Source organism: Homalodisca vitripennis, chromosome 3, assembly GCF_021130785.1.
Source record: "Homalodisca vitripennis isolate AUS2020 chromosome 3, UT_GWSS_2.1, whole genome shotgun sequence".
Taxonomy (NCBI): Eukaryota; Metazoa; Arthropoda; class Insecta; order Hemiptera; family Cicadellidae; genus Homalodisca; species Homalodisca vitripennis.
The window spans coordinates 5,702,365-5,709,305 of NC_060209.1; positions in this window are offsets into that span (position 1 = coordinate 5,702,365).

The window sequence follows — 6,941 nt, forward strand, 5'->3', positions numbered from 1 at the left end:
GCACGTAGACTACTAAGACAGAGTAGTGTTCGCCTGTATACAGTAGATATACAACACCTACTAAGAACACCGTATTGCAGGAGAGGGATGTGTTGATTGTTCCATCACTGCACGTAGACTACTAAGACAGAGTAGTGTTCGCCTGTATACAGTAGATATACAACACCTACTAAGAACACCGTATTGCAGGAGAGGGATGTGTTGATTGTTCCATCACTGCACGTAGACTACTAAGACAGAGTAGTGTTCGCCTGTATACAGTAGATATACAACACCTACTAAGAACACCGTATTGCAGGAGAGGGATGTGTTGATTGTTCCATCACTGCACGTAGACTACTAAGACAGAGTAGTGTTCGCCTGTATACAGTAGATATACAACACCTACTAAGAACACCGTATTGCAGGAGAGGGATGTGTTGATTGTTCCATCACTGCACGTAGACTACTAAGACAGAGTAGTGTTCGCCTGTATACAGTAGATATACAACACCTACTAAGAACACCGTATTGCAGGAGAGGGATGTGTTGATTGTTCCATCACTGCACGTAGACTACTAAGACAGAGTAGTGTTCGCCTGTATACAGTAGATATACAACACCTACTAAGAACACCGTATTGCAGGAGAGGGATGTGTTGATTGTTCCATCACTGCACGTAGACTACTAAGACAGAGTAGTGTTCGCCTGTATACAGTAGATATACAACACCTACTAAGAACACCGTATTGCAGGAGAGGGATGTGTTGATTGTTCCATCACTGCACGTAGACTACTAAGACAGAGTAGTGTTCGCCTGTATACAGTAGATATACAACACCTACTAAGAACACCGTATTGCAGGAGAGGGATGTGTTGATTGTTCCATCACTGCACGTAGACTACTAAGACAGAGTAGTGTTCGCCTGTATACAGTAGATATACAACACCTACTAAGAACACCGTATTGCAGGAGAGGGATGTGTTGATTGTTCCATCACTGCACGTAGACTACTAAGACAGAGTAGTGTTCGCCTGTATACAGTAGATATACAACACCTACTAAGAACACCGTATTGCAGGAGAGGGATGTGTTGATTGTTCCATCACTGCACGTAGACTACTAAGACAGAGTAGTGTTCGCCTGTATACAGTAGATATACAACACCTACTAAGAACACCGTATTGCAGGAGAGGGATGTGTTGATTGTTCCATCACTGCACGTAGACTACTAAGACAGAGTAGTGTTCGCCTGTATACAGTAGATATACAACACCTACTAAGAACACCGTATTGCAGGAGAGGGATGTGTTGATTGTTCCATCACTGCACGTAGACTACTAAGACAGAGTAGTGTTCGCCTGTATACAGTAGATATACAACACCTACTAAGAACACCGTATTGCAGGAGAGGGATGTGTTGATTGTTCCATCACTGCACGTAGACTACTAAGACAGAGTAGTGTTCGCCTGTATACAGTAGATATACAACACCTACTAAGAACACCGTATTGCAGGAGAGGGATGTGTTGATTGTTCCATCACTGCACGTAGACTACTAAGACAGAGTAGTGTTCGCCTGTATACAGTAGATATACAACACCTACTAAGAACACCGTATTGCAGGAGAGGGATGTGTTGATTGTTCCATCACTGCACGTAGACTACTAAGACAGAGTAGTGTTCGCCTGTATACAGTAGATATACAACACCTACTAAGAACACCGTATTGCAGGAGAGGGATGTGTTGATTGTTCCATCACTGCACGTAGACTACTAAGACAGAGTAGTGTTCGCCTGTATACAGTAGATATACAACACCTACTAAGAACACCGTATTGCAGGAGAGGGATGTGTTGATTGTTCCATCACTGCACGTAGACTACTAAGACAGAGTAGTGTTCGCCTGTATACAGTAGATATACAACACCTACTAAGAACACCGTATTGCAGGAGAGGGATGTGTTGATTGTTCCATCACTGCACGTAGACTACTAAGACAGAGTAGTGTTCGCCTGTATACAGTAGATCAACACCTACTAAGAACACCGTATTGAAGGAGAGGGATGTGTTTATTGAGTGGACATATACTACAACTGTACACATATTCTGCCCGAGATGTACAAAGTGATTGTGGTCCAGAGGTCAAATCTTCTAATTTATCAATTTTGTCCTTCATGTTCAAAAACTGTCGTTACTTGTTGCAACTTGTCCGTTTTTAATCAAAGTTGCAACATACAAGGAACAAAACATTTATTTAATCCGAACAATGTATTATTTTACTATAGTCAAACAGGTGTTCAGATCGTATTCAATGTAATAATACATTAGATCAGTTTAAATGTAATGATGACTTGGCCGCGCATGTTTTAATTTAATATTAAGAATGTCCTTGATGAGCAAGAAGCAGCAGTGTCTGTACACAGTATGTGGCTTCTAGGTAAGGTAAGGTGAGATAATATTTGTATTGATCATTAGACATAACATGTAATTGATCGCGTCAGTATACTTAACCTACACGCAACAGTTTATTATAATAAAATTAATACAATATATTAGTGATCCAAAGTATAGGTAGCCTACTATTTTAGCACTAAAAACTACCCCACTGATGTCAGATGAATAAAAATCTGACAAGTCATAAAATGACCTACCAGCCACTTACTTATAAATAACTTTTTTAAACTTACTTCATATAACACTCTAAGCAGTTAAAGGCAATTTATTGAATAGATTTATTCTAACGACCACATATGAAGATTGAATTTTAGAAAGTCTTGTGAAAGGTTTGCTGATCAGGTTAGCGCCCCGAGTATTGTGAATATGAATGTGCTTATTTAGTTTCAGGTTATAAAAGTTATTTTTAACATGGATCAATCAGTAAAAATTTAAAGATTGATAACCGTTAAAATGGTTTGTTTATTTTTTAAATCAGCTTACAATTATGTACCCGCTATAATTCTCATGGCTTTTTTCTGAGACATTTTAAACATTTATCAATACCAGATGCATTGCCCCACAAGAGCAGACCATAACTAATGATGCTCTGAAACAGTGCAAAGTAATCCGTTCTTAGCGTATCTTTGGAAACATAAAGGTTTAGTTTTCGCAATAAATATACCACTATGATCACCTTTTAAATAACATAATCAACATGCACATGCAAAGACAGGGTAGGAACAAGAAAAATCTCTTATAATTTTACACTTTCAGTGGTGTTTTTTTTCAAAATTGCTTTATTCAGAGTAAATACCATGAGTTGGGTCTTTGTGTTCATAAATAATATTTTAGCTTTATACCAGTCATCAGTTTGATTTAAAATAATTTTAAAAACATTAAAAACTAAACAAATCCAGATTGAGTTGTAAAAGTAACGTCGTCAGCAAACATAACTAATATGAAATTGACATTGACATCTAAATCGTTAACTAAGACTAAAACCAGAAGTGAGCCCAGAACGGACCCCTGTGGTACCCCGTGACAAATCTCAGCATAATTAGAGTAGGTATTATCGCTAAATACTGTATGGAAACGATTACTGAGATAGGAATTAAAAAGGGAATTTTTTATACCAATTATTCCATAAAACTTTTTTGACAGAATACCTCAGACGACACAGTCTAACGCCCTAGAAATATCACATAATGTGGCACCTGTAGGTGAACCTAGCTCAAACTTGAAAATTATGTGGGACACAAGTCCCTCGACCGCGTCGATCGTGGATACTCTACACCTTAAGACGATACATTGTCATACGTAAACATCAATGCTGCAAACTGCATATGAAATTGTATTAAAAATATAGATTGAATAAATTATTTTTTATTTATTGATATAGCTGTAAAAAAACACTTGGCAGATATTTATTATAATCAGGTTGTTCTTTACAGCACAGAGCTTATCGTGCATGATATTAAAATGACGTTCTGACAACATAACAATCTTAGCTTAATATATTTTTGACGAGACAGCAAATGTTGTCTGTAACCCATTAATAAATAATGGACAATAACTTAACGTTTCAGAGCGTTCCCTTGTTTAAAATATACAATAAATAATGGAAAATATACAATGTAATAATATAAGAAGACACGCTAAGGGTGGAGTGTTACCAATGTGGAGACGTTTCGTCTCGTTGAAGCAAGATAGCGCTAGTGTCGGTCAATAGGTCATGCTAGGAACGGCGAACGGTTTAACAATAACTCTGGCGCGATGCCGCTAGATTCCACTAGTCACGCCGGACAACTTGCGTGCCTCCTCCGTGTACGAAGGAACAAACAGGTTTAGTGTTCCAGTCAAATTGAATATCCGCTACAAACTGAGAACAATAGGTCATGCTAGGAACGGCGAACAGTTTAACAATAACTCTGGCGCGATGCCGCTAGATTCCCACTATATAGTCACGCCGGACAACTTGCGTGCCTCCTCTGTGTACGAAGGAACAAACAGGTTTAGTGTTCCAGTCAAATTGAATATCCGCTACAAACTGAGAACAATAGGTCATGCTAGGAACGGCGAACGGTTTAACAATAACTCTGGCGCGATGCCGCTAGATTCCACTAGTCACGCCGGACAACTTGCGTGCCTCCTCCGTGTACGAAGGAACAAACAGGTTTAGTGTTCCAGTCAAATTGAATATCCGCTACAAACTGAGAACAATAGGTCATGCTAGGAACGGCGAACGGTTTAACAATAACTCTGGCGCGATGCCGCTAGATCCCACTAATAGTCACGCCGGACAACTTGCGTGCCTCCTCCGTGTACGAAGGAACAAACAGGTTTAGTGTTCCAGTCAAATTGAATATCCGCTACAAACTGAGAACAATAGGTCATGCTAGGAACGGCGAACGGTTTAACAATAACTCTGGCGCGATGCCGCTAGATTCCACTATATAGTCACGCCGGACAACTTGCGTGCCTCCTCCGTGTACGAAGGAACAAACAGGTTTAGTGTTCCAGTCAAATTGAATATCCGCTACAAACTGAGAACAATAGGTCATGCTAGGAACGGCGAACGGTTTAACAATAACTCTGGCGCGATGCCGCTAGATTCCACTAGTCACGCCGGACAACTTGCGTGCCTCCTCCGTGTACGAAGGAACAAACAGGTTTAGTGTTCCAGTCAAATTGAATATCCGCTACAAACTGAGAAGAACAATAGACCATAGCAATTATAGTACAATTAGCCGTACAAATGTTAACAATAAAGAGGTTGTGGCGCGTGCAGATTTTAATTTTAGATTAAACATGGACACACAAATTGTGCAGCGCTTCGACAAAGGCAGTGGTGGGGGGGGGTGTAGTGAGGGGGGGAGGTGCTACGACGCTGTCAAAATGTAAAACTACTCCCCTCCCCACCCAGGCAGTTCTCCCCCAAACAACCCTCACCGCATCGGAGCTTTCTATTGTGACGATTCCACTTCCAATATTGCTCTTTGGACAATCCTTCACACAAAACCTTCTCAGTAGCACACTTAACTAAGGAAGGAGCTTATTCGTTTTCGTTCGGTCGAGGCACTACCACTGTAGTGTTCGGACAGTTGGCCATGTGTACACAAGTTTAGCGAGGGAGCCTCAGCAACGAGTTACAGACCTTTACATCAAAATACTTTTGACCCAACTCTGATCTAAGTTCCTCACGTCTCGCCCTGTTAGAGAGACTATCTTAACTCCAAACGATGCGAATAAAACATTCAGCTCTTAATTGACCATATTACGTAAGCTATTAACTATAGCTTCGATGTCCAATTTGGCTAAAAAATAGAAGTTTCTGGTTTAGAAAACAGACGGATCAGTAACAGTAAAGGTGGTAAAATGTTTCACCTCAAAGTGCACACAGTCACGGAACAACAAGTGTACAAGGCTGAGGTTGAATGAAAGTGTACCAGGACAGAGCGGAGAAGCACTTGTACAATATTATAGCGGTCTCGAATGGAAAGTGCTGCTAATCAACCTCAATAGCTCATAGAAATGAACGTTCACTACCCTATAAAGAGGCTATTTCCGCCATTATATCCCACCAACCACTGAAGAACTGAAGATAGTGAGTGTGCCACCGACTATAGGCGGGCTCCTGTAGAGAGAGGACTGTCGGCATTGTCTGGTCGCTGTGATATTGCTCCCTGCAGTCCTGTGCTGCCATTGTTCTCGTCACCCAGCATCCATGAAAACTTAACTAACAATTATGCAACAGGAGACTATCGGGACAATGTCTACTTTTAATGCTTATACCGCTACAATAATGTTTTGTATTATATACTGTTGAAATAAGCCTCTTGTTAAATTCAAGCCACAAATTAATCGCTTGTCCTGTGGTAGTCATAATAAATGTAAGGCCAGTGGTCAATTTGAACAGAAGAAGAGAAATCGCGTATCAAATTTTCTCACATGTGTTTGGTTTTCCATAGAAATATCTGCACTTATGCTTATTCAATTGATATAATTTTGTTATGTATAACTCCAAAGTACGTAGAAGCTGATAATGTAATTCACGCCATACACTTAATAACATTTTGTTGCCTAGGTTTGAAACGTTTGTTGACTACATGTCGATAAAATGGGCAGTCAATAAATTGGAAAATTATTGTTAAACTAAAGTAAGACGTCTTATTTTACCAGGCGAAATTATGGCTAAGAAGCCCTCTCTAACGCTTAACCTGGGACCAACGGCTTAAAGATGACTTCCGAACCACCACCAATGATCGGGCAGGCGGGCTGCTTGCAAGGATAGAATCGCTTAGCGGTCATCCATCCAAGCAGCAGCCACATTCGACGTTGCTTGATCCGGTTATCTTGCAATAACCCCTGTACCCCCTAAACTGCGCCATTGGCCCTTAAAGAACAAGGTTAAATGTAACATGAATAACTACAACACGAAGGTTTGAACAATTATATCAGTCCTTATTTTTAATTAAACAAAATATTAGGTCACTTGAGAAGAGGATATGACGGACCTTGGAAA